General features: G+C 42.2%; 1 protein-coding gene across 27 annotated transcripts in view; it reads left to right on the forward strand.

The window, feature by feature from the left end:
* PHF21A (PHD finger protein 21A) overlaps positions 1 to 16,130 on the forward strand; it is a 116,133-nt gene that overhangs the window by 8,169 nt on the left and 91,834 nt on the right. For 10 of the 27 annotated variants that reach the window (XM_085550261.1, XM_085550252.1, XM_015864375.3 and 7 more), the window contains exon 2: positions 11,216 to 11,364. The exons of 16 other annotated variants lie outside the window; for them this stretch is intronic. The gene's annotated coding sequence lies outside the window, so the exon portion shown is untranslated. The remainder of the gene's footprint in view (positions 1 to 11,215; positions 11,365 to 16,130) is intronic. One more of the 27 variants, XM_085550253.1, reaches the window with a different exon arrangement.

The following is a 16,130-nucleotide window of genomic DNA, read 5'->3' on the forward strand; positions in this document are numbered from 1 at the left end:
ATGTTTAGGTACTTAAGGCTAGGGATGTATTTTGTCAGCACTGATGGGTTGTATGGGCTGTATGTTCCTTACACCTCTATTTAAAACAGAAATAAGTGAAATCCATACCTAAATCCTTGTGTGTGCTGTGACAGTTAATAGCGTTTGCTAATGGCAATGTAGTTTTCTTTAAGGATTCACAGCCCATGGAGAGCAAGCTGCTGGCAGGTCACGCAGTTAGCTAGATAGTCACTATTGGTGTATTGACATAATTAGAATGTTGTTATTGTTGCAGTGCGAGGATGAAAATCCCTTCACCAATTGGAACCACACAACCGGCAGAAGAAGAAACTGAGATAAATCCCCATGTAGTGGAACGATGATGTATCTTGTCCTTCAAGGACGTAGTACCCTCTGTGCAGAGCCTGTGTCAGTGCCCCTTGTAACGCTGCTGTATCAGGGTATTTGAGATAAGGAATGTGGGTAATAGGGATGTACAAAAGGATTTGGTGCATAGCTGTACAGAATAACTCGTCTATAAGTATCTCTTATCTCATAAGAGCAAACATGGTCCTGGTCTGGGAGGAAATTCAGGCCCCGCTGAAGTTGATGGGAAGTCTGCTTTTGGATCAGGAGTGCCACGGGTGACTTCATTTCCTCCTCCCCCCGAAGGTAGTTTTAAAGGGCTGTAGCACATAACAGGGCTTGAAGAAACTGCCTTCTGTTTCTGATGGTGCTGCTGGCCCTTGGATCTCACACCAGTTACTTTGCGTGCCTGTGTCTTTGCTGTTCCTTTAAAACAAAGTGGCCAATACTGAGCTCCTGTAAAGCTTTGTAAGAAGGCGGGATCTATTTATTCAGGGCTTTTGCTTAATGTGCTAACACAACAAAATTTTACATGAAAGCCAGAAATTAGTCCTTGACACGTCCGAGGATTTGTCTCTGTCTCTTCTTTTTTGCCACTATGACAAAAACTGCTTCATTTGAGGCGATGGGTCTAAAATTTGCATCACCTAATGAGCGATGGATTTTAAAAGTAATAATTAAAACCGAACAACAAAAGGCACTCACAATAAAACCCCACACCTCTAAGAAACCTGTTTCATAACTCTGTGGAAGGCTTACGATGGCCTGTGCTAACGGTGAAACTTTTGCTGGTTTGGATCAGGGCTTAGCTTGCAGTAATTGTCTCTGATAAACTCTCTATCGTGTAAATCTTGTTGTGTGTGCAGTATGAATTTGCTGTGTTAAGGATGCTCTCCTCAGTGTCTCTGAGTGGAAAGGATGTGGCAACCCGAGCTTCCTTCGCTACCCTTTCTGATTCTGTTCTGGTCAGGAATACTCTGGGAAGGACTAGAACGGTTTTTGCTGTTTCTGGGCACGCGATAGCTCTCCTTGAGCCAGCTGCAATTCTTTTCCCTCTCCCAAAGGTGAATCCCATCATACCTCTTACTCTGCATTATCAGAAAATCCTGCTGAAATGGCTGGATTTATCACCGTGAGACTTATTTCAGAATCAGTCTGTTTCCATTGCCTGCCTGCTTTGATATGTTTCACCAGCTTTGCTTTTCCTTTGAACTTTGGGCTTTAAGTACACGTGCCCTTCTCATAATTATTGTGAATTTTTAACACCGGATGGCAATTTCTTCTAGACTTCAAGCTTGCAATGTACTTGCGGTGTTTTCTCCCAGCTTATTGCTTGTGGGAATGATACTTGGCTGCCTGGCTGTTGGTGCAGAGCTCTAATAGGTTGTGCTGTGTTTAACTGAATCACGTGTCTGTTCCTGTGATGATGAGCTGCAAATTTTGCAGCCAGTCAAAACACGATGCTGTTGGTCTGTTGCATCTAAATGCATGCTCTGGGCTGGTCCCCGACTAGAAGAGCTGTATACCCTCAGCTGAGGCGTTGATTAGTTCAGTGCAGATCTGTGCCTGCACTAATGAATGCAAGCGCTGCAAGTTGTTGTTTTGGATTGCTGTTGTCATTGCTACAGAGCTGCGTGAGTGGGAAGATTGATCTTAGATTTGCTCCTTCCTGGTGTAAGATCAGTATGTCTGATTCCTCAGAACTTCGGACCTCCTTTCTGTTTTCTCTTTTCTAACTTAATCTGCCTCCTTTGCCTCTTGGTTTTGTTCCAAACTATTGATTTTCTGTATGCTGAGTGAATTTTTGATATAACGCGTGATTACAGCATTGTTCCTATAAGCTGACTTGCTGAAAAGCTTTCGAAAACTTTTACTAAGGAAGCTGACAGGTATCTGTTAAATCCCTGCTTTGTGTGCATGGAAAGTATTACATATGCGGCAGGGCTTTATTTTCTCTCAGGTCTGTCAGACTCCTGTGACTTCCTCAGGAATTCTTGCATAAGATGGGAAAGGTGGTAAAATACTACCTGTGCACTTTTCCCTACGTTTTTTGCTGCTTTGCACATGAAATATGTTTTAAAGTGTGAAACCTCCCTTGTGTTGTGTTTCATTTCTTTTTCTGTGTTGCTTTTGATGCTGTAATCTTTGGTTGTCCGGACTGATACGGTCTTCTTGAGGTTCAGAGGTTGTGTTAGAAGGGGCTTGGCATCACACAATAAGCTTTCACATATGTTTCTGGTCCTCATATGGCTTCCACACTACCCCACACACATCATGTAATGACCAGAGCCTAAATAGAGAGAAGCAGAGGTTCTGAGGGTTTTTTGTTTTTTTCCCCATGGGATTTAACAAGTAAAGTCCTTAGAACAGCAGGAAGAGGACTAGATGAGGATGAGGTAATGAATAGAGCTCATAAGAATTCGTGTGTGTGTGGAGACAAGTGTGTTTGAACATCTTTTCAAGCGCAGAAATAGGACCATTAAAAACTTGGGCATTAAATTTTATAGAAAAGAATGAGTTCAAAGAAGTTGCAGTAAGAATGGTCACCGCACTGACAGCGCAGTAGTTCTGTGATTGTGAAAGCTGCAAGTGTCAGTCTTGGCATTGCACAGTTGTAGGCTCTTGGTGCTGCTGTGGTACATGCAGCATTAGCTCAGAACCCTGTGCTGTTCGGCCTCATCTGGCTGCCTGCCCTCTTGCCATGTGGCTGCTGTCTCCCGTCTTCTAGGACAGCATTGCAGTGGGGCTCTAGTGGAACTGGAAGGTGCCAGGAGGGTGGGTTAGGTTTGTAGCAGTACTGATGTGAAGGGATCTGAAAGAGGGGTGTCCCTCAGCAGGGTGTTACTGCCTTTGCTCCGGGTGAAACCCTGCGGGGATGGGTCCTGGCTCCATGGGAGCAAAAGTCACATGAGGGAGAAGAAAGCTGATAGACCGCTTCAGACTGCTGATACTTTTGTTGAGAAGGTGGAATCATGCCATGTTCTGTGAAACACTTTCACTCTCTATCAGCATTGGGATTTATCTATAAAAATGGATATAACTGCATTATAGCATTCCTACTCCAAGGAAACAATCAGTTAAGAATCTGTGGCAGTCAGTGTGATTAAGGGTAAAGCTGTATCTTGGACGCTGTTTTTTGTGTAGCAGAAGTCTACTTTCACTCTATGGGAGTCTTGTACTCAGCTTTTCTTGCATTAAACACTAATTTTATACTTATGTGATCCCATGTGAGATTGGCAGGGATTCTGTGCCATGTTTACGTGATCTAACGTGTAAATCTTTTTACTTCTATTGAATAATCATGGTTTTGAGGAGAAAAGAACTTCTATTAAGTGTATAGTGACTTGAATCCTGCCTTTCAGATTAGTGACTACCATCAGTACTCCCACACTGAGTGTGACTACCCCAGCTACAAACACCATTCTCCAAATGCTGCAATTCCCATTTGTGAGCTTATGAGGGGAAGAAAAAAAACAGAAGGTTTCTAAGGGGGTGAGAATGGAGAACGTCAAAGGGCAAAGGGAGGCAAGATTTGAGGTTGATACCTGTGCCTGTATATGTACAGGGAGCAGCAAGAGTGTCAGCTGACTGGAATGTAGGGGAAGGAAGTTGAGAGCACATCAGTGTAATAATTTTGGAGTGCTTCCTGTTGACTTGTTAATACTGCATGGAATTTGGCCCAGGCAATCCACTGTTGTGAATCAGCGCAGTTTATTCACTGGAGTATAGGTGTGCCTGTCGTTAGCTGAGAATCTGCTTCACTGAACAGATAGCGGGTCAATCTGGTGAATATTACCATTGCTGCATTTCAGATTAGAAATTGAGGCAGAAATAAGTTCATTTATTCTGCTTTGCTCTGAGTTTGTTGAAGGCTTTAACCCAGAAGCAAAGGCCTTCCTTCTTGTGTTTGATTCAGGAAACTGCCCGCTTCCTTCAAGTCCTGACTGTTGCTGCAGTATAAAGGGAAGCGAGCTTAAAAGCAATTTGCTGATGGTGTATGGGTGGTGTACAAATAAGCAGTGCTTGCCCCAGAGGAGGCAAGACTCTCATAAAACATATCATACAGCATGTGGAAGGTACTTTCGTTTTTGAAGTTTGGGCTATATTATTAGGTTATTTTGGATTGAAGGGAAAGTAGTTGTTTGAGTAAGAATTGGAGACCTTATGGTGCATAGGGGAGATTATGATTAATAGATGAGAATTTGAAATCCTGTGGGAGTGTGGAGTTGCATAGACGAGGCCCTCTGCCCAGAAAGAGACCAGAGTTACGTTGTGCAGGGCTTGAAAAAATGCCAGAAGGTGGTGGTGGCTGTTTCTCTTGGATTTTTATTTATTTACTCGTTAGTCCCCCTTTCTGGCTCCTTTACGTGATAGTAGAATTAATACAAAAAAACCTTCAAATTACCATGCAAGTATGGTTATGTTTCTACAGATACTGTTACATATTCTTAATGTGCCCAGAGGGTCAGAGTTAAGGTTAGTACTTACATTTACTGAGCTGAAACATCTCCAGGATGCTCTTTGTCTATGATCAGTGTGTGAATGCTTCCAGTATCTTTGGTGCATAATAATATCACTATGTTTCTGTATCATGTTTTATGGGTTTGCAACAAAGGACTTCATGTAGTCAGTTGCATGAAGCAGTTCAGCGCGCAGCAAAAATAACCAGTTTCATCAGTATTGAAGTGTTAACACTTGTTAAAACTATTCTGTATGCAGCTGATGTGAACAGAATTCTCCAGCTGTCCCATGTGAGTGCTGCTCTGGGTCAGGTATCTTGCTCTGTGAATCCGGACAACCCCGTTTTCCAAGTGGAGAATCAGCAGCGTCGGCAATGCTCAGATTTCAGCGTTTATGTCCAGCATTGCTTCCACTGACTCTTCTGGTACCGCTCATAGAAATCGTATTCCAATGCAAACTTGAGAGACCCAGCTCCTTTTTTCTTATATACCTGAGTGCCTAGTGTAAAACAGCTCGCTGGAAGGTGTGGGTCTGGTGTTTCAAACTTCATGGGATTGATTCAGTGACCGTCCGTAGCATTAGGCCCTGGTGTGGTGTTGAGTTATAATCATTCAAATGTGTGTCTCTTATTCTGAAGCATTTAAATTTCATATAAACCGTATTGCTTGTGGTATCTGCCAGCGTCTTATGGTATTTCTAGAGCACAGGAACTCTGTGTGCTCTTCTAATGTTTTGTTAGTCGTTTGTATTTTGAGGCACTGGTTCTGCATAAGCCTTGGGTCGATGTTCAGCAGTAAACTGTTCTAGTAGTCTCTTACTGAAGTGTTTTTATGTTGTGACATCTCAACTCTGTAACTGTGGAGACAGTTTCAAGGCCAAATACAAGGCAACTTGAGTAACTGCTGCATCTCATTCATTACTGTACAGTGTGAATTCTGTGAAGTAAATTCTTTGTTTTTGCTGATCTCTTGAGTTGTTGATTGAAACTTCTCAGAGTATCTTCTTATGTTAACGGTTTAGTGCCTGGCACGCTGCTTCAGTTAATTTATGTGCAGTTAATCCCATTGACATCAGCACCGCTTAATGAAATAATGTTTCTAAAATAATCTCCAGTGATATTGCCGTGACATTAAAGGCCCAAGATCTGAAGGGTTTGTGTTAGCTGGTACTGCATTTTTACGGAGAGAAAGCTTTGAATTCTTGTTCTCAGTGATGCCAAAGAAAGCAGCCCGTTTTGTGTGCGTGCCTCAGAGAAACGTGAAGTAGAACAACATGAGAACAGTGTAATGGTGGAAAGGTCAGTTTGCATCATGGCTAGGACCAGTGGCTTGGAATAGCAGCACACGGACGTAAATCTGGAGGCATCTGTACAGTTGTCCACTTCTACCTGTGTCTCCAAACAGCCCAATGTGGGAAGATGCCTTAAAATCACCACCTGTATTTTGGAGTGGATCAGAATCAGCTGGATATTCCTAAATAGTAGTTCCTAAATAAGTAGTATCACCCAACCTTGAACTTAGGAGGAGAGCTAGAGGATAAGTGTTTGTTTTTATTATTCAGGGCATTTGGGTGTTTGTTTGATACTACTGGGAACTCTTACACCTTTCTCAGTGCTCAGTGAGGGATGGGACAATTCAGAAGAAAAGTTACTCATCCAGGTTCTGCATCTGGAAGACAGATCATGCACCTGTGACAGGCATTACTGGTGGGTTGGAGAAGGAAGATTTTGTCTCGTGAATTATCTGCGAAAGCACCAAAAGGTGAATAAATTCAGTACAGACACATGCTGTGATTAAATCCCCCTTCAGTTCTCTTGGGGAATGCCGGAAATTCGACTTGAAATGTTCAGCCTATGACAATGCAAAGCACAAGAACATCTAGTAAATCTGAGGTTCCCAACTACATATAAGAGAGGCAATTTCTTTGAGTTGTTGGTTTGCAGTGCTGCTTGTTGCCTGTGTAGTTGGCACAAATGATCTTTGGGATGACAAGGGCATTATTTTGATGGGTCCTCCCTCACAGCAGGACCAGCTCCAGTGCCATTACTGGCACCAACCCTCGCTCTCAGAAGAAAACAAACAAAAAGCAAAACCAAATGGAAACAAACAAAAAAACCCCCCACCAACTTGTGGTCCATTAGCAGAAGGTTATTTAAATAAAATGGTACTACCCACTAGGTAAAACAAAAACACAACATAGAGCAGCTTTTATTTTATCGTTTTGTATGACCTAAAGAAATCTTTCACGTAAACTGGATCATGATCAGCTTTCTCCCTGGCGTAGCTGAGCAGTAATGTTATTGAGGCGTTGTTTGTGGCTTTGTGAAACTGATAGCAAAGCTTCTGTTTTTTCTTATGTGCTTTCTTTTTTTTTATGTGATACTTGCTTGTTCCGGATAAAGATGATAAGCTTATTGGGCACATCCATCTTCATCTTGCTGCCTGCAGTGATACTCAGAGGTGGCATATATGCGACACTTGCTTTGTTTTCCAGACCCTCAGTAATTTGGGCTCTAGAAAATGGAAGTTCTGTGGCAAGATTTGCAGACTGAGACCTGCTTGTTTATCCTGCATGGCTCTCAGCTTGGCTATCTTCTAAAGCTCATCTGTCGGAAGAGGAGGAGGCTGACAGTGATGAGAAGGCAGACGTTCCCCAAATTGTTTAGGCAGTGCTTTCTAGCAGAATTTGCAGTACTTGCTAACAGACTTCTATTCAGTATTTGTCCCGGCCCTCAGCTTGGGGTGATGCATTTCCTTTAGCTGGATTTCCGTATTAAGAAAGAGAGCATCCAGTCCTGTTCCAGGGTCAGGCAGGACTGATGACTTCGGCAACTTTCGTTTTCTTGGAGAGGAGTCAGGCATTCATCTACATGTTCCCTTGGAATCCATTGGTTCAGGAGATCTTCAGTCAGCTGGGAAGAGGCCAAATGGCTGCCAGCCTTAAATGGGTCCTGGCAATTTTTCCAGCAAGAGTCTATGGTTTGTTTAGTGCTGCGTTCTGGCTTTCTAGGCCTTCCTTCATTAAGGGACTAACTGCCTGAATCTCCTTGGGCTGACATCCTGGTTGGTGAGGGATTTCTAGGAGATTTATCAGTAAAACGGACTGTGTAATAAAAAATAATAATATATATATATATTCAAGGATGTGGCTTTTTTATGTCTTTTACTGATGCATTATATCACGCACTAGGCATAAAACAGTTTGGTTTCTGCTTCAGAGGTTGCAATTTCTGTTTTTAATGTTACGTGCTTGAATTATAGCCTGGTTTATTTACCAAAAGAAGCAACCTCCAAAGCAACCCAAGACACGCTGGTATGGCTGCTCAATGTGATTATATGTAAGAACTAACACACTGCAGAGGACCAAATGTCCATCTCATCCAGCATCTTGCCTTTATCAGCGGCCAGCAGCAGCAGCTGACTGAACAGCATAGGAAACGGGGGAAGGCTGTCAGCTGCTGAAATATTAACGGAGTAAATTTGTGACAGACACTTGTTCAGCCACTGCCTGAGATGGAAACTGTGTTTGGGCTGCTACAGTGAGAACAGCGACTTCAAACTAATTATAGGTGAACTTGATGGCTTTTTGAACTCATTTATATTTGTTGCTCCCAGTGCTCTACAGCAGCGAGCTCCAGGCAGTTTTACCACGTTTCCTGTGTGTGGGGTTGGTTGATGTGAGCGAACCAGTCCCACTCATCAACGTGCTCTCCAGTTGTCTTTCCTCTCCATGCTATTGTAACTCCTTGATGAGGGGGAGTGTCCAGAGCAACAGATAGCAGGCATCACAGTGAATTGTTCCCCTTTTTGTTCTTAGCTGTGTTTCTCATAAATGCTGAGATTTTTTATTTTTTTATTTTTTTTCCATGACTTTCTGCTGCTGGGAGTTGAACTTTTGCTTGCAATAATCTCAAGATCTTTCTCCTGAGTAGTAGTGTGTAGTTTAGGCTCCTTGTGTATTTATAGCTAAGGTTATTTTTTCCCTCTGTTACTTTGTACTTGTCAATTCAGGATAATAAAATGACAAAATAAATTGTTTGGTATCATCAGATCCACTGTAACTCTGAAGTTCTTTCATTCTAACTTTGTGCAGTAATGGGAATTGTCATCATGCCCTCACCCTCTGCTTTTGCCAGATTAGTCACAAATATGCTCACAGGCTTAGTGCAATCCTTGCTATGGTACCTTCCCTATTATATGACTGTTCAGTGTTCTGTTTTCAGTTTTCTAGTATATTCTTTAGGAGGAGAAGGTACCCTCATGGATTTCACTTTAAGGTGATGCAAAATGTACAGATTGGTTCACCTTTCTCTTTTAGATGCATCGTGCGGTGTATGAACTTTCCACTGGTCCAGATCTATGTATTGCAGTGCCCCTTTTCCTTGGCTTTGATGTTGGATATCCAGGAGCTTTGTATCATTAAGTCTGTGGCCTGCTATATTCTCCAACCAACACCTAGGAGACAGCATTCATTAGAGATGGGATTTCTTTGCACCATAGTTTTAATGGCCATTGCTTTGTAAGCTTAGTATTATGACTTGCATCACTTCCTGTAGGTAGCATCATCCCTGCATCTCTTTCTCAGTCCTTTCCTCTTCTGGCGCTTCATTGTCTTGTATTTTTAACTCAGTCTGTCACGTTTTTGTTATGACCAGCTGTAAGTTTAGTTTTTGAATAAGCATCAAGAACCCACTGCCTGTCTCTCCTATTGTTATATCAGTAGGGTTTTTGTAACTTTATCTGGAACTCTGATTATTTTAAAAGCCAAAACTTCTCTCTTGCTTAACACTGATCTCAAATAGGGAATATTATCATTGGTTTTAGAGCAGTTTGGCTGTCAGGTGAATAGCACGTGTTAAATCTCATAGGTTCAATCCTTGTTTAACTAAAACACCCCAGTTTAATTTCAGGGAGTGTTTTTGTGTTAAGGAGTCAAATGTTTGTGAAGTGTGCGAGCAGACATTTTTAGAGAAGAAATATTGCTGGAAAGTAACACTTCTTTGATTACTGTGTTTCTAAATGTGAATGTACTTTCCTCCTGCTGCTGTAGGAATTGGCTGGGGATGAGGTAGTTAGGCTGACAGTGTAGGATGTGTGTCCTTTCTTACCGTGTCCGGAGAGCAGGAAGAAGGGCTGCGACAGACACTTCTGTCCAGAAGCCTGTTAGCCTGGAGGGCAAGATGACTGATGCTTCGTGTATGAACATGCAGATGCGACATCCACACTGTAACACTTCTTCCGCTGCAGGAAAATTGCATCCTTCAGCCTCGCTTACAGTCCCACAGCTCTGTGCACATTTTAGACATCTAAGTAGTTTATTAGATTATTGTTGGGGGAGTCAACGCTCTCTCAGCTTCTTTCAATTTGTGCGTTTAGTAATTTGAATTGCAATTTTAGGTTATTATAGTCAGAAGCTCGTAGCAGTTTGTGCTGTTGTGTGGATGCATACTTGCAATGCTTGGCAACTTGTGGGAAGATTTATTTATTTTTTTGGTAGGTTAGCATTAATCTGCTGTGGAATCTGAACAGTCTGTAGAGTCAGTGTGACTGCAGTGGGAAGCTAATAGCTGCAGAAAGTTCAATTCATAAAACTGGTTGGTATCTTGCCTGCTTATGCAAGAACTTGTATGCAAGTTTTGAAACAGCAGAACTTGTGATTTTAGGTGTTTATGAATGGGAAACCTAAGTGATGTTTTCCTGTTGTTTTTGTAGCACATGCAATCTAAGCAGCTGAAGCTTGCTTGAGTTTCTGCCTCAGCGAACCATTATTTGTTGTACTAGTAAACTTTATTTAGAAACATACGGCACTGGAATTAATCCTTCTGTTATTGTAAACCAGGTATTATTATTAATAGAGTGTTTCTATTTGGAAGATGAAATGCTGTAAGCATCTCCACAGAGGTTGTTTTAATGAACTGGGTACTGAAACTAGCAACACGTGCTACCGCTGAGACAGAGTCTGTTCACTGAAAAAAAAACACCATTCTAGTCTCTTTAAGGGGAAAGGAAAAAAAAGTACTTCTTGCCTTCTTCCAGGGCTGAAGTGTATATGAAAGGATGACATACAAGACACTTCCCCCACAGAACCAGTGCCAGATATTTTGTGCTGCTTAATGCAACTAGAGGAAATAGAAAGGGCTGAAATAATTGGAATTCTTAATGTTTCTCCTGTAGATGATACAAAAATATGCCATTTAGCACAGGTTAAAATGGCAATAGGGACTATTACTCTCCAGGAGCGACTTCCAAGACATTAATTGCTTCTTGTTTTAGAGTTCTAAAAAATGCCATGTTTGTTGTGGGAACTTAAACACCTCCTGCCTGGTTCAAGGATGTATTTTTTTCTTGCAAAAGAAGGGGCAGAAAAATGGGTATGGAAAGTGATGTCTTCGTGCTCTCCTTCCTTCTAGGACAGGTGTTTCTTGGAAGAGGAGGGATGAAGCAGACCTTATAATACAGTCCAGGTATATTGTACAGGACTGAGGGAGGAAAGAGCTGCCTGGACTTTGAGGTCAGATGACAAACTTCCAAGGAGAAAGAAAGAATAGGCTTTCTCAAGGTGTGTAGATAACTTGTTTTCACTTCTTCATCTTTTTCTGTGTTTTGCTCTGTTTAATTATGAGCTCTTTAGGAGGACTAATATAAATGTTCTGTGCATTAAATATGTCAAGGTTTCTGTTGCACTGAGTGAGTAAATCACTGTTCAAATAATTTTATATTGAAAAAAAGTTGTGTGTACTCTGGACTGCCCGGGAAATCTTTGGGTTTTTGTTACTTCTTTTTGTACTGTTGTGGGTTGTTCCCTGGAAGGGACAAGTTGGTGTGTGGTTATATGTTTATTTTTTGGTCTGCTTTGTTTTGCTTGTTTGGTTTTTGGGGGAAGAAAAAGTGCAGTGAGAAGCCATTTTTGTTTAAATCTCCAGTATTCAGATGAAATATGTATTTCTGCATTTACCTCCAAGGCTTGGTGTTCTTCAGTTGTGCTGAGGGTTTTTCATTGATGCCGGTGTCTGTCTGACCTCCAGGATGTTACCTGTTGAAGCTGAATCGTAAGGCTTGATCTGTACCTTGGCTTGTGCTGCTGTGTTTCCTCTGTAGCTTTGTGTGAGTCTCATGAGACTGCTGAATCCGGTGCTTTACCCATAATGTCATTCGGGGTAAAGATATTAGGAAAATGTTTTTCTAATCTCAGTCTTTCCTGGATGAGAAAGTTCGCATAGTGCAGAGACAAAACTCCCCCCACCCAAACCTGGGCTTTGCCGAGCTAAAGATAGATAAGGAGTCCTAGGAGAAGAAAAATGATGAATTAGGGGAAGTAAAAGGCTTAAAGTAGTTGTCAGAATGGGATTAACCTGACAGAGAAATTGAGTTCTCCGTAAGAGAACACTTGAGGTACTCGGGCCACCACTTAATTGCACTTTTCATTTAATCGCTTTGTAGGAAAATAAACAGGAGGGTGAGGAATTGGTGTTGGAGGAGAGAGAAACCTGTGGATATTAAAGCAGCGCTGAGCCTGTGTTGGGCACCTGTAGAGAATGGGGAAATGTGAGTGCTGGGAGGCGGGCAGGAATGAAGCTGGCAGAGGGGATTTCTCCCCGCAGAGGTGTGCTGCAGGAGCAGCAATGCAGCCCGGCAGGTGGTCCTGGTGCGCTCAGGGATCAAACAGCAGCAGCCATCGGCGGCTCACAAGCTGTGGTAAAAAGCAAGAGTGAGGGCCCAGCCTCGCACAGTAAACAGCTAATTCCCTCTTTTTATTTATTTATTTCCACTGTGGGCACTATAGTTCAAGGAACTGGAACAGAAGCACTGATGCTGGAATGGCCTGGGAGGATAGCAGGGCGAATGGGCAGCCTGGGGCCTGCAGGTAGCGGTGCAGGCCCAGCAGCCCTAGGCCCAGTGACAGCTGTGTCGCAGGCCACAGGAAGGCAGTGCTTGTTCTCTCCTTGTGTGCTGAGTCCAAGCAGCAGCTCCAAGAATGCGGTGACTGCCCTTCTCACTCAGGCTATTATTTTGGGGTGGAAAGGGAGAGAAAGGAGCTTTCCATGTTGCCTTCAGCTCAGTCGGAAACAAGCATGTTTTGCCTGGTTCTGTTTACTGCTTTTTTATTTAGGCTTATAAGACATGCTGCTCTTTGTTTTCTGAAAGGTGATGTCTTTAAGTGCTCAGTAATAATTTCTCAGTACGCAAAACCAGAAACTTATGAAAAGCTTAATTCTGTTTATTTTCTTCCTCTAATGTGTACGCAGAGCGTATCTCATTTGTTGTGGGAGGGTCTTTAGCTAGTTTTTTTCATAGCGAGTCTCTGTGCTCAAGACATCAGGAATATCAGCATGATAACACGTTATAATGAAAGAATGGCTGCTGAAATAAAAGGAGCCTGAATTAAAAAGCACATCAAAATGAGATGCAGAATGAGAATGGGTTTTAGTAAATATTAGTTGGCTGTGCTTAGAACAGGTGTTGTATTTATTCAAAAATAGGGAAAATAGAACTTTCTGATAACAGCAGGGGGTCCTCGCTGCCTTTCACAGAGCTCGGAGCGCCCAACAGAAGTCTGAGGCTTTTAGTGGAGAACTGTGTGAAAGTGAATTTGTGATATTCCTTCTAGGGGGAAAAAAAATCTGTTCTAGAAGGTGAGAAGCATTACCTTTTTTCATCTTGATCTGTCTTCAGACTTTGAGAACAGGGAACAAACAGTTCCCTGTTAACAGTCCCCTCAAACAGATATTTTTGTCATGTGAACATCTGTTCGCTAACAAATCATTTTCATATTGTCTTGTGATAATTATTCAGATGCCTGTGACATTCTAGATCCAGAGTGATCTGTGGCTTAAGGTAAGAGTTTATGTATAGCTTCTTAGTTTGAGCTGTTAAAACACAAGTTCTGCAAAAGAGAAAGAGAGCTTCTGTATTCTTTTAAGTACTTTGCAGTGTCATTAAATATAGATCATGCAAATGTACATTAGGAGCAAAATTTCACATTTATTCTGTATGTGTATGAAATTGTTTCAGTATATGCATTAAAAATAAGCTAACAGTTAAGCTGAAGAGGTCAACTTCTCTTAAGAACTGTGGCAGACAGGATGTCTGGACATATACTTGTTCCAACATATTGATTTGAAAGTTGACCCACAGCAAAAACTTTACAGGTTGCATGCGAATATATCTAAATATTTTCTCAGTGAGCCTCTTACCCAGTCTGTTAGCAGAAAGTAAACAACGACAGAGTTGTTGTCTTCAGTGCTCTAGTGATGATAGTGATGATGGCTCAGTGACATAGCAAGATTCAGATACCTCTTTTCTGAGTCATCCTGTAGATCATCTGGGCTCAAAGTGAAAAGAACAGGTTTATGTCACTGGATGATCAAAAACGAACTTGCCAGCCATACTTGTGACAAGGTGGTGAAAGTGAAAGATGACTTCTGATTGCAGCAGTTTAAAACAAAAGTAAAAGCAACAAGGTGTGGCTTTCGTACTTGGTGTACACAGGATAGGAGTTGCGACTGCTGAAGGAAGGAGGAAGGTGCTCTCATTTCTGCCCCTCATCCAGTGCTTCAGCTTGTGCTGGTGCTCCCCAGACCTGTCAGCGACTTGTTCTGCTTCCTGCAGTGTGACACCCTCCCTGCCCCCAGAAAGGAGGGATTTTGCCATTGGAGCAGTGTGAGGGAGGGAGAGCAGGGCAGATCAGTTGCATGGGGGAGTGTGCCAGCTGCAGGGTAAGCGAAATGAAAGTGGAGAAACTGAAGGATGGCCCATAAACTCTAAGTAGGGCTGGGATTTACTTAGACTAACAGTACATCAAGGGGTTTAATCTTTCTTCATGCATGCTTGAAGAATCAGTCTGTTAGCAGGCTTCAGGGGCACACTGAGAGGAGCTTTACTGAAAGTACAGTATCTGATTTTTGAAACCGTTCCATAAATATAGAAGTATAAGAGATTATCTGTTGCTGTGAGGTACCCTGCCATATAATCACTAATCACAATGCATCTGAATTTTGACTGTTTGCTTCTTATAACTTATGTACCTAGCTTCTGTCTGATATTTGTGGTAGGGTAACATCAGTGGAAGCTTGTGTAGCTAATCTCTATCCATCTGCCGCTGAGAGTCTCCCTGTTGCTCCTTGTGATTCTCACCCTGTGATGCTTTAAACTCCAAATCCTTGTGATAGCAGAGCTCATCTCTTTCTTACCCTGTAAATGTGTGCTAAACTTCTTTGTTGAGCACGTTTTACCCATTCCAGTTTGCTGTTCATTAATTTTAAAATGCCACGTATAATTGCCTGTTTCCTGTCGCACACAAGTTGACGTTTATCAAAATATATTTAATGCTGATCTATTCCCATAACTGATATCCCCTTTAAGTAGTTTTCACTATACTTTGTAACCATGGAAATGGTGTACAGGCGATATTTATAAGGTAGGAGAAAAACAGGGTGTCTAATGGGACCCCTGCTGTTCTGAAATCTCTTCGACGGCAACAAAAAAAGTCCAGGCTCCTGGGATTCTGTATAAATGTAATAAGTCTTCTGAAAAGAGGAGTGATTTTTTTTTTCTATAAAATATGTATTCACTTTAAATAAATTAATTCGCATGTTCCTGTTGAACGGTCCTTTAAAAATTCATGTTCTTTTATCTCTGTTCTCTAAGTTTTGTAATCTTGAAACTTTGCTCTTCATCAGAATGCCAGCTCTAAGAAAACTTTAATTGATTTGCAGTCACTGTGCTGACACTGAAACTGAAAGTTAGCTGGTGCTGCTGGTTAATGCTTCTTTTATGTTTTAGCACTTTCGCTGCTGCTTCCCTAAAAGCAGTGCTGCTGAGCAGAGTTTTTCCTCCCCTGAACTACAGTGGGAACGTGTAGTGTGATGGGGAAGAGGGTAGAGGGACGATTATTTCTTTTTCTTGACTTTTTTCTTTTCTTTTCTTTTTCTTTTCCCCTCCAATTTTATTCCTCATCATTATTATTCTGCTCTAACTTTTTTCACTTGTTTGGCATTTCCCCCTGGTGGCAGATGGAGCTAACAGCACTGTGTGCTGTGGAAATGGCAGGCCGGAGTCCTTGAACAGCCCTTTTTTGTGGTTGAGCTGCTAGCTGTTTTTCTGGTTGTTGTTGTTATTGCTTGATTCTGTTTTTTCCCCTGATGACCCCCAGGAGACCAACAGGACTCAAGGAGCAGCTCGCCCAGGCGGGGGCTACACGCACCCCCAGCTGCCCCCTGAGAAGCGCTCAGCGCTGCCAGCGGTAGCCGAGATGCTGCCAGTTTTGTTTCCTGCCCACAGCCCTGCAAGCACTCCCCGTATCAGCTCCCGTTGTACTCTGGACCT

The sequence above is a fragment of the Coturnix japonica genome, chromosome 5 (genome assembly GCF_054131305.1).
Source record: "Coturnix japonica strain WE chromosome 5, WE-NBRP24, whole genome shotgun sequence".
NCBI classification, from domain to species: domain Eukaryota; kingdom Metazoa; phylum Chordata; class Aves; order Galliformes; family Phasianidae; genus Coturnix; species Coturnix japonica.